We start from the raw sequence: 7,874 nt of genomic DNA, 5'->3' as shown, positions 1-7,874 counted from the left end.
TGCAATACAATTTGGCGCTTCATTGGTATAGTGGCCACAGACTTCCTGGCAATTTACTGATTTTTCCCTTCTTAGCAAACTTCCAGTAGGTAAGCCTCACAGAAAGGCTCCAGGTCCCAGCCTGTTATGCCAGCCCGACGCTCCACCACTGATTGCCACACGGGTTGCAGACGAAGACAACTCCATTCCATGTGGATAAAGTTGGCAGGTGTCTGCCTGCATCTTGGGCACTCAGCTGAGCTCTCAGGAAAGAATCTGTGCACCCGCTCAGGTGTCATGTACGCCATATGCACATATATGTACTGTATATGTTTTAGCCATGCTTTTTACTGTACCTCTCTCACATGTTGGCAGAACTCCTGCCACTTCCCGTTATCTATAATTATGCCGAAGTCCGACTCCCACTTATCTCTGATTCTTAATACCCCAGGAGTTGGGTCGGGGGCCAGTGCCCTGTACAAACTAGATATCTTTTTCTTCCCTCGCACTGTTGCCTTGATTGTTAAAACCATTTCATGCACTGGCGGCAAATTGGGAAAAACCTCTGTGCATGTACAAACCGTAGCCAACGTTCCACTATACAGTAGGAACTGAGTTCTCGGCATGTCCCATTTCACACAAATGTCAGGAAATGTCAGGACAGTGTCCCCTTCGTAGAGGTCTCCCAGCGACCTACAACTCCTCATGCCCCATATTCTCTTCCTGGAGTCCGAAACATGCCCACTAAAAGCATGGTTGCCACACAGTGGCAGAATATGCACCACCAAGCTCCTATTTTTTATGCTGTGGCATATTGTTGCCCATAGCCAGTTTAAAGCACTGGTGATGGTAAGACTTCAACCTTCGCCTCCACCCATAGCAAGTTCACCAGATCATAGCTAGGAATTCTTCTTTATTAAAATTATACTTAATATGCGGTTTTTGTTCTAACATTTTTTCAATGCCTTGCGTAACTACACTTTCAAAAGTTAAAACCTCTTTAGGCAAATCTTTAGTAAGTGGGGTAAATATAGAATGGGGTTTGAAGAGAGACATGTTGCTGATAATCACCATCTTCAGAGTCTAGAATAAAGAAATGCAACCTAATCCTGTGTAATAATTGTCACATTTTGGTTTCAATATGATAATCCGAGGGGACTTGGGATGGCACAAATGACAACCCTTTATTAAGTAAATCCAATTCTGCTTTTGTTAACACTTTGTCAGAGAGATTAAAGACCTCTTCTATATTAGATGTAGAGACTATCTCTAATACTCCCTGCATTGAGTGTCTGGAAAAGGTAGTGCTGGCATCGTTGGGCCTGCTCAACGTCTCCCTCGCTGCCCTTCTCGCTGGCCATGTGTCTCTAAAAAAGGATGTGTCTGATCTTCATTTTGTTGACCCTTTCCATGTGATGTCGATGCATGGGCAATTTCTGAATCAGAGTTTTTGAAAATGTCACCCATTCCCATCTGTTAATTTGACCTTTATCGTACTGAAATCCCACTGGATACCACTGTGGTTTTGGATTGAAATCATCCAAGAGGTATGGATAAACCACTTCTTTTTTGAAGTTCAACAGATCTTTTTTAAGTTTTTCCATTTTTGTATTTGTCGTTACTGTCTTAAATTCATCTACCTCTTTCTGTACGGCAACCAATAATTCCTTGGCATCCTTAATCTGGAGTATCAGACTGGAAACTACATTCCACTTTTTCAATTTCAATACAGATTTTCCTACTTTCACTTTGGGCAGTGGTAATAGTAAGTACTAGCAGGTCTCGGCTACACTTTGTAGCTATCTGACTAAAGGATACTTTATATTCAGAGTTCTTCAAGAATAGGCATGGTTCATTCTTTATTTGTAGACCGAATGGTATTATATTGCCTTTTAAGTATTATTTTAATAAGTGACTGTGCATTTCTGTGCGGAATAGTTTCTTTAAGTCACACTAGACTTTCACTGCCAATTTTATTCAATAGATTACCATCATTCAGAACTGAATCAAAGAAGGATGGTCAACTCATTAGTTCTGGCATTTGTAGCTCAGAGAAGGCTATCCCCCCCATGATAGCAACAGGTATCTACACTTTAGAAATGTGAACTTCTTAGTAAACTCAAGTGGACCAAATGCCACCAGATTCAAACCCTTAACCAGCTCGAGGCTGTCACAAATCTTTGGAAACCACCAGTGTACCTTGATTCACCAGGAGAGCAGGGACAACAAACTATATGAACACAATTTCTCCTGGAGCCAACCAGTGTATTAATTTACTCAGAAATGCTCTGCATACACTTATTACTGTATGTATATCAGTCAAAGAACGTCACCATTACTTCTGGGAAGCACATAAACTAGGACCACACCCGGCTAGACAAAGCAGTGCATAAGAAATTAATTATAAATTGGTTAATAAAAAGGCATAGAACCACCTTAAATGACAACATGGAACTCTAATATTCATCCTATACATACATGGATAAAATTCTTACAAACATATTTAAGTGTGATTTGACAAACATTTCTTTACATGAAAACATCTGTTTACAAAAACAAGTACATGTGCATTTCATATAAAACATACATTCAATAAGTTACACAAAGTTCATAAAATTCACCAAAGATGCATAGCATAGTCCACATCCTTAGTATGGCGGACACCACTAGTCTCTCAATAGAGATGTACCTTAAGATATTGACCGTGGTTGCAACTAAGCAAAGAAATGAGCCCAACTAGATGCCTAATGAGTGCAAAACTCTATATCTATTTGCACAGGCCCATTATATTGATAGATCCACCCGGCCACTATGGCCTGCATTAGTCCTAGTTTCGACTCTACAAAACAGTATTCATCAGGACCAAAGAAACAGGAGGACGAAGTCTTCAGTCTATGACCCAGTTGCTCTCCAACCTTGCGTTCTAGAGACAAAATATTTACCCCACCCCATTTCAAACACCACTTTACAAGACAGAATAATACACCGACACAATTACCTGTGTTCACCAACCCACGATTTTCAGTCGGATTTTTCTTCCGCAACTGCTCCGGCTGCCCTCTTCGAGTCTCTGGGTGCTCCAGCCAGCTCTCCCTTAACTAAATCATCTTTCCTGGGGCCACAGAAATTGCTAGGAAGTGTCCCCAGCGGCCAATGAACATGGACACAGAGCAGCGGGAATCAGACGTCCAAGGCACCAAACTTGTTGTGGAAAAATTACCACTGACGATTCCGGTAGATTGGTGACCAATGTATTAGTAAAAGGCAATAACAGAACAAAAACAAATCAACAACAGTACGAGGGTTCGGCACAAGTGAGAACCCCCTCCCTCCGTGCACCGTTCTCTTATACCCAAAGGAACACATGCAGTTCAATGGAAGGGGTGGTCCAGACAGGGCAAGAAATCGTACTGAAACAATGTTGCTAGCAGGGAACAAAACCCAGCTATACAAGCCTTTGATACCAGCTGTGTTCTTATATGTTAGACAGTGCTATCTGGGAGTACAGCATATCAAGGTACATTTAGTGAAGGTGAATATACTCCTCAAAGATTCACACACACTCTGAGGAAGGCGAGAACGCTTACAGGACGATGACGTCTGTCTGCTAATGCCCCTTTTCCTCAGAAGGGAGCCGAAACATGCTTACATATGCCAAAAGGGAAACACGTCAGAAGCGAGCGATGTGAAGGCAAGCATAGCTACACACTAAGCAAAGAGCCTTCATCGCAAAGACATGCACAGTAAGCCATAAAGCCTCGCCCAAGCAAAAAATAGTTGTTTAAACATGCCAGTTTTCAGTATCTCCTCACTATTATAATGCAGTAGTCTGCAAGGGGAGTACATCAAATTTTCATTTTCAAACTGTCCCCCTTGTTTTTAATCATAATTTTTCATTTATAACACGATTAATACCAGGAGTGGTTTCTAAGCACGGGATCGTAATTCAAGCATGTGTTGCGCTGCGTCATCTTGCTTCCAAGACAAACGATTTGCCCCCGAGCTATCCTTCCTCCCCTAAAGTTATCATGTTATAAACAAACTTGCCCAGATATTGTCTATGTTTCAACCCTAATACATTCTGTTAGTACATGTCGGATCGTCTCCAGATCGATAAATTACAGCAGCAAAATGTCCTATTTAATTTATAAATGGCCAATCTGCGACCCAGGACAACCAATAGCGGCAGCAAATGTGCGCTCAACGTGAAGATTATTTTATGTTTTCCAGAGGAAAAATCAAAATATATGGTTGTGGTTGACAACAGATGTGCGTGCAGGTGGCAAAAGAAACTAACATTTTTAATTTCATCAAATGCTCATAATTTCGTACCAATCCCATAATTCCGTTTTGGAAACAAGCTGTTCTTTTAATGGGTAGCAATCTAAATTCCAGTCGACCTTCTAGTCGATATTACTGAAAAGAAATTCATTGTTTTGAAACCTAAAAAAATGTGTATGCTGTCCAGCTTTAAAGCATCATCCAAGAAAGACAAGAGTGGGCACACCAGGGTTTTAGAGGCTTTCAGGTACAAAGGGGCACTCCTCATTGCTAAACACAACACTAAGAAAGTAAGGCCCAGTTCCAAAGGTGTTGTCTACACAGGCATACACTGTGACAAGCATAGCAGGAGTGCGGACCGACAGCATACCCTTCATATTATATGGCCTGCAGTTAAATTATGACAGTGGTCATTAGTGAGATAGCTTTTTAACATTTGCTCTTAGTAAAACCCAAATCATTTGTCTTACTGCAGAGTATAGTCCCTAGATATGTGCAACTGTCAACTTGTCTAATAGGTGGACCATTTCCAGCTCTTCGTATGGTTTACTTTATTAACAGTGCACATTATCTTGGTCTCAAGGGGGTTTACTGTCAGATGATTAGCCATTGCATAATGGTGCCGTACAGTGTATGTTCTGGCAAGCCTTATGGGCATGTGCTCCAGCAAGACACCATCATCCACATATACAAGCCAGGGCACATGAGAGCAGCCTGACTTTGGGGAAAAGTTATTAATTTTAAGCAGAACTTCTGCAATATAAAGATTAAAAAGTAAGTTGGCGGTCTGGACCCCTGACCCGACAGGAGAAAGTGAGCTACCACTACCCAGGAATGGACATCAAAAAATGGCACGCTGTACTCTGGACTTTTTCACCTTGTCACTTCGCACTTGTCACTTCGCAGGTACAGGTGTTTCGGGTGGGTTTTGGTGTTTGGGGAAGGAAACGTTAAAATTAGCAGTTGCTAAATTTCACATGTATGGTTCTGTTATGCGTGCTTCTGCTGTGCTGCAACTGCCAATAAAAATATATATATGTGTATTTTTATTTTTTTAAAGTAAGGTGCCTTATTACATGTTTTGGCAGTAATTCCGCGAAACTACTGCCAAATTCGTTTACTGTTAGTCCCGCAGACAAACCACAGAATTACAAGTGGTGGGATTGCGGTGTAAATCCCCATTTTCAGAGTCCAAAGGACTCTGTGGGGTTTTTGGCAGAATTACCTCTGCCGGTAGTTCCGCCGAAAAACAGCAGTAGGATGGAGGATTCCCTTTCAACAAATGAGCTGGAGGTAAATCATCCACCCCACTGCCAATCACGTAGTTTGGCAGTGCGGGAATGCAGTAGTAACAGAATAACCGCTGCATCCCCAATTTTTCAAGCACAGCTAACCTTGTATTGAGACCCAAGGAGTGGAAGAACGCACCCCTGCTTTAAACTTCTGTATGATGTACCTTATTATTTAGTCTTTCTTGAACATACATCTCACTATTCAAAATTAAGTAATGCCGGAGGGAGATTCCACCAAGCAAGTTTGTTACACAACAACCGTGATCAATTACGGTTCGATGTTGGCCAAGTGACATTAAGACTTACATTGTTCTTAGATTGAGCATGTTGAAGTTCAAAGAACTGTTGCATTTTGCATAAGATGGACTTTTATGCCTGTATTTTGTTGAACATGCTTCTGCTGAGTTTAACTAGTGTTTTAGTGTAGAATCTAAAGTATGCATCCGTGTTTTAGGGGGCAGCAATGAGGTGGCTTTGAGGTAAGCAAACTCAAGGATATGCCATAGAGTTGAAGGTCTGGTGTTGCCGCCAAAGTCATTAAATCCTTTGGAAGGCTTTTTGGATAATTCATTTGAAGCTAATTGTTGCTTCTCCCCACCTGGCAGCACCTGCACCTAGTTTATCCCTTTCTCGATTGCCTCCCTCACCAGACTATTACATAGATCGAGTAACAAGTTATTTTCAAGTGGCTCTGAAGGTGCCCCCAACTCTTACAATGAAGGGTACCCTGTCAAATTAGATTCCACAACTCTAGACGGGTAGTAATCAGTTATTTTCCATTTAGATAGTACAGCTGACAATTGATCTTGCTCCTCGATCTCCGACTCTTGGACAACCTCTGACTCGATGTGGGATTGTTTCATGCTCCTCAATTTATAAAGAATTCCAGTGGTCGACATATAAGGCAGTCCGAGTCCCTCATAGTCAATTAATTAGTATTCGCTTACCAATTTGTTTCTAATTCACACTGGTTACGTGGGGCAGATGGGGTAGGAGGCACTGAGGCAAACGGGTAATCCCAGAAACTATTAGGCCCACCTGCCTGAATTCTTATTTCAAAGAACACCACGTGGCACCATGTTCTTTCAAATGCTGCCACTTTGTATGCAGTGTGGCAAATTTGCTTCTGCCCCGCAGGAGTACAAGAATGAGGCTAAAACGCACACTGAGCCCACACACTTCTACGAACCAAGAGCCAACACAATCATAAAGGTAAAGCAGGCACAGTTAAGAGATATACCTCCTTTGCTTTTTGTGGTAATGTGAGCCGAGGGAAGGCTATACTCTCAAGAGGGGTGTGAATGTGGTGCAGTAGCAACCCAAACAGTCAAGTAGAACAGTCAAAAATAAAGGAGTGTCCATTCAAGGTTCTATAAAAAAATATATATATTTTATTCAAACACACCATGTACAATAATAACCAACTAGAAAACACTAACCATGTAGAAAGAACACAGAATATGCAAAGGTAGAATAGATGCAGTACTCTGGGTAATGAGAGGGGGGGCAATAAAAAACCACAATGTCAGTGGATAGGTTCTGGTGGCTGCAAAAGGGATTAAAATGACCTACCAAGTCTCTAAAGATCACATATGGACCGGGGGAAGATATTAGTCAGTATCTCAAAGTCTTGGTGGTTCAACGGCACAAACTAGGTTTCTTGGTGTCAATCACGTGTTCTCTTCAGTTCAAAGAGGAGGCAGTCACGGGGGTCCAGCAGCAAGATGTCAGGGTTGAACGGAAGGTGGCTGCGGTCTCAAATCGTCTAATCGAGCTGTGCGGATTGTACGGTCACCAGGCTTGGTTCGGCAGTAGAGGATCGACAGCAGTCCAGCTGGTACGAGGGACGTGCAGGCGTGTCAATTCTAAGCAGGGCTCAGGGGTCACGGTTCTGGAGACATCAGGGTCGGGTCAATCGACTTACAAAAGCTGCGATGAAGGGGGTGGTGCTTTGGAAGGGGACTAGAGCAATGCAAGACAGCTTTACTTCATTGTTTCGGGCCAAGGCAATGATGCACTTCAGCTGGCACAGTGCAGCAGCAAATGGAATCGAACAGTTAAATGGCGAAGAACAACAAACTCCAAAGGCAGTGGCGAATGCTGCTGATAGTTGGCTTGGTGTCAAGCATGCTTGAATCATGGCTTGCAGCAGGTTGACGTTGAAACAGGGATTGTGGCTGTTCTGCCTTCTAGGTGCTGTGAGTCCCACTCCAGGGTCCCATGGGCCAGGGTTAGTCCTGTCTCTGCTCCCAAACATGGGGGAGACTGGCACATACCTTCAGGAGTCCTGCAACATGGTGAGGACACAGGCAACAGGGTGGC

The sequence above is a fragment of the Ambystoma mexicanum genome, chromosome 5q (genome assembly GCF_040938575.1).
Source record: "Ambystoma mexicanum isolate Mex_15411 chromosome 5q, UKY_AmexF1_1, whole genome shotgun sequence".
Taxonomy (NCBI): domain Eukaryota; kingdom Metazoa; phylum Chordata; class Amphibia; order Caudata; family Ambystomatidae; genus Ambystoma; species Ambystoma mexicanum.
Note: the sequence above shows the minus strand (reverse complement) of the source record.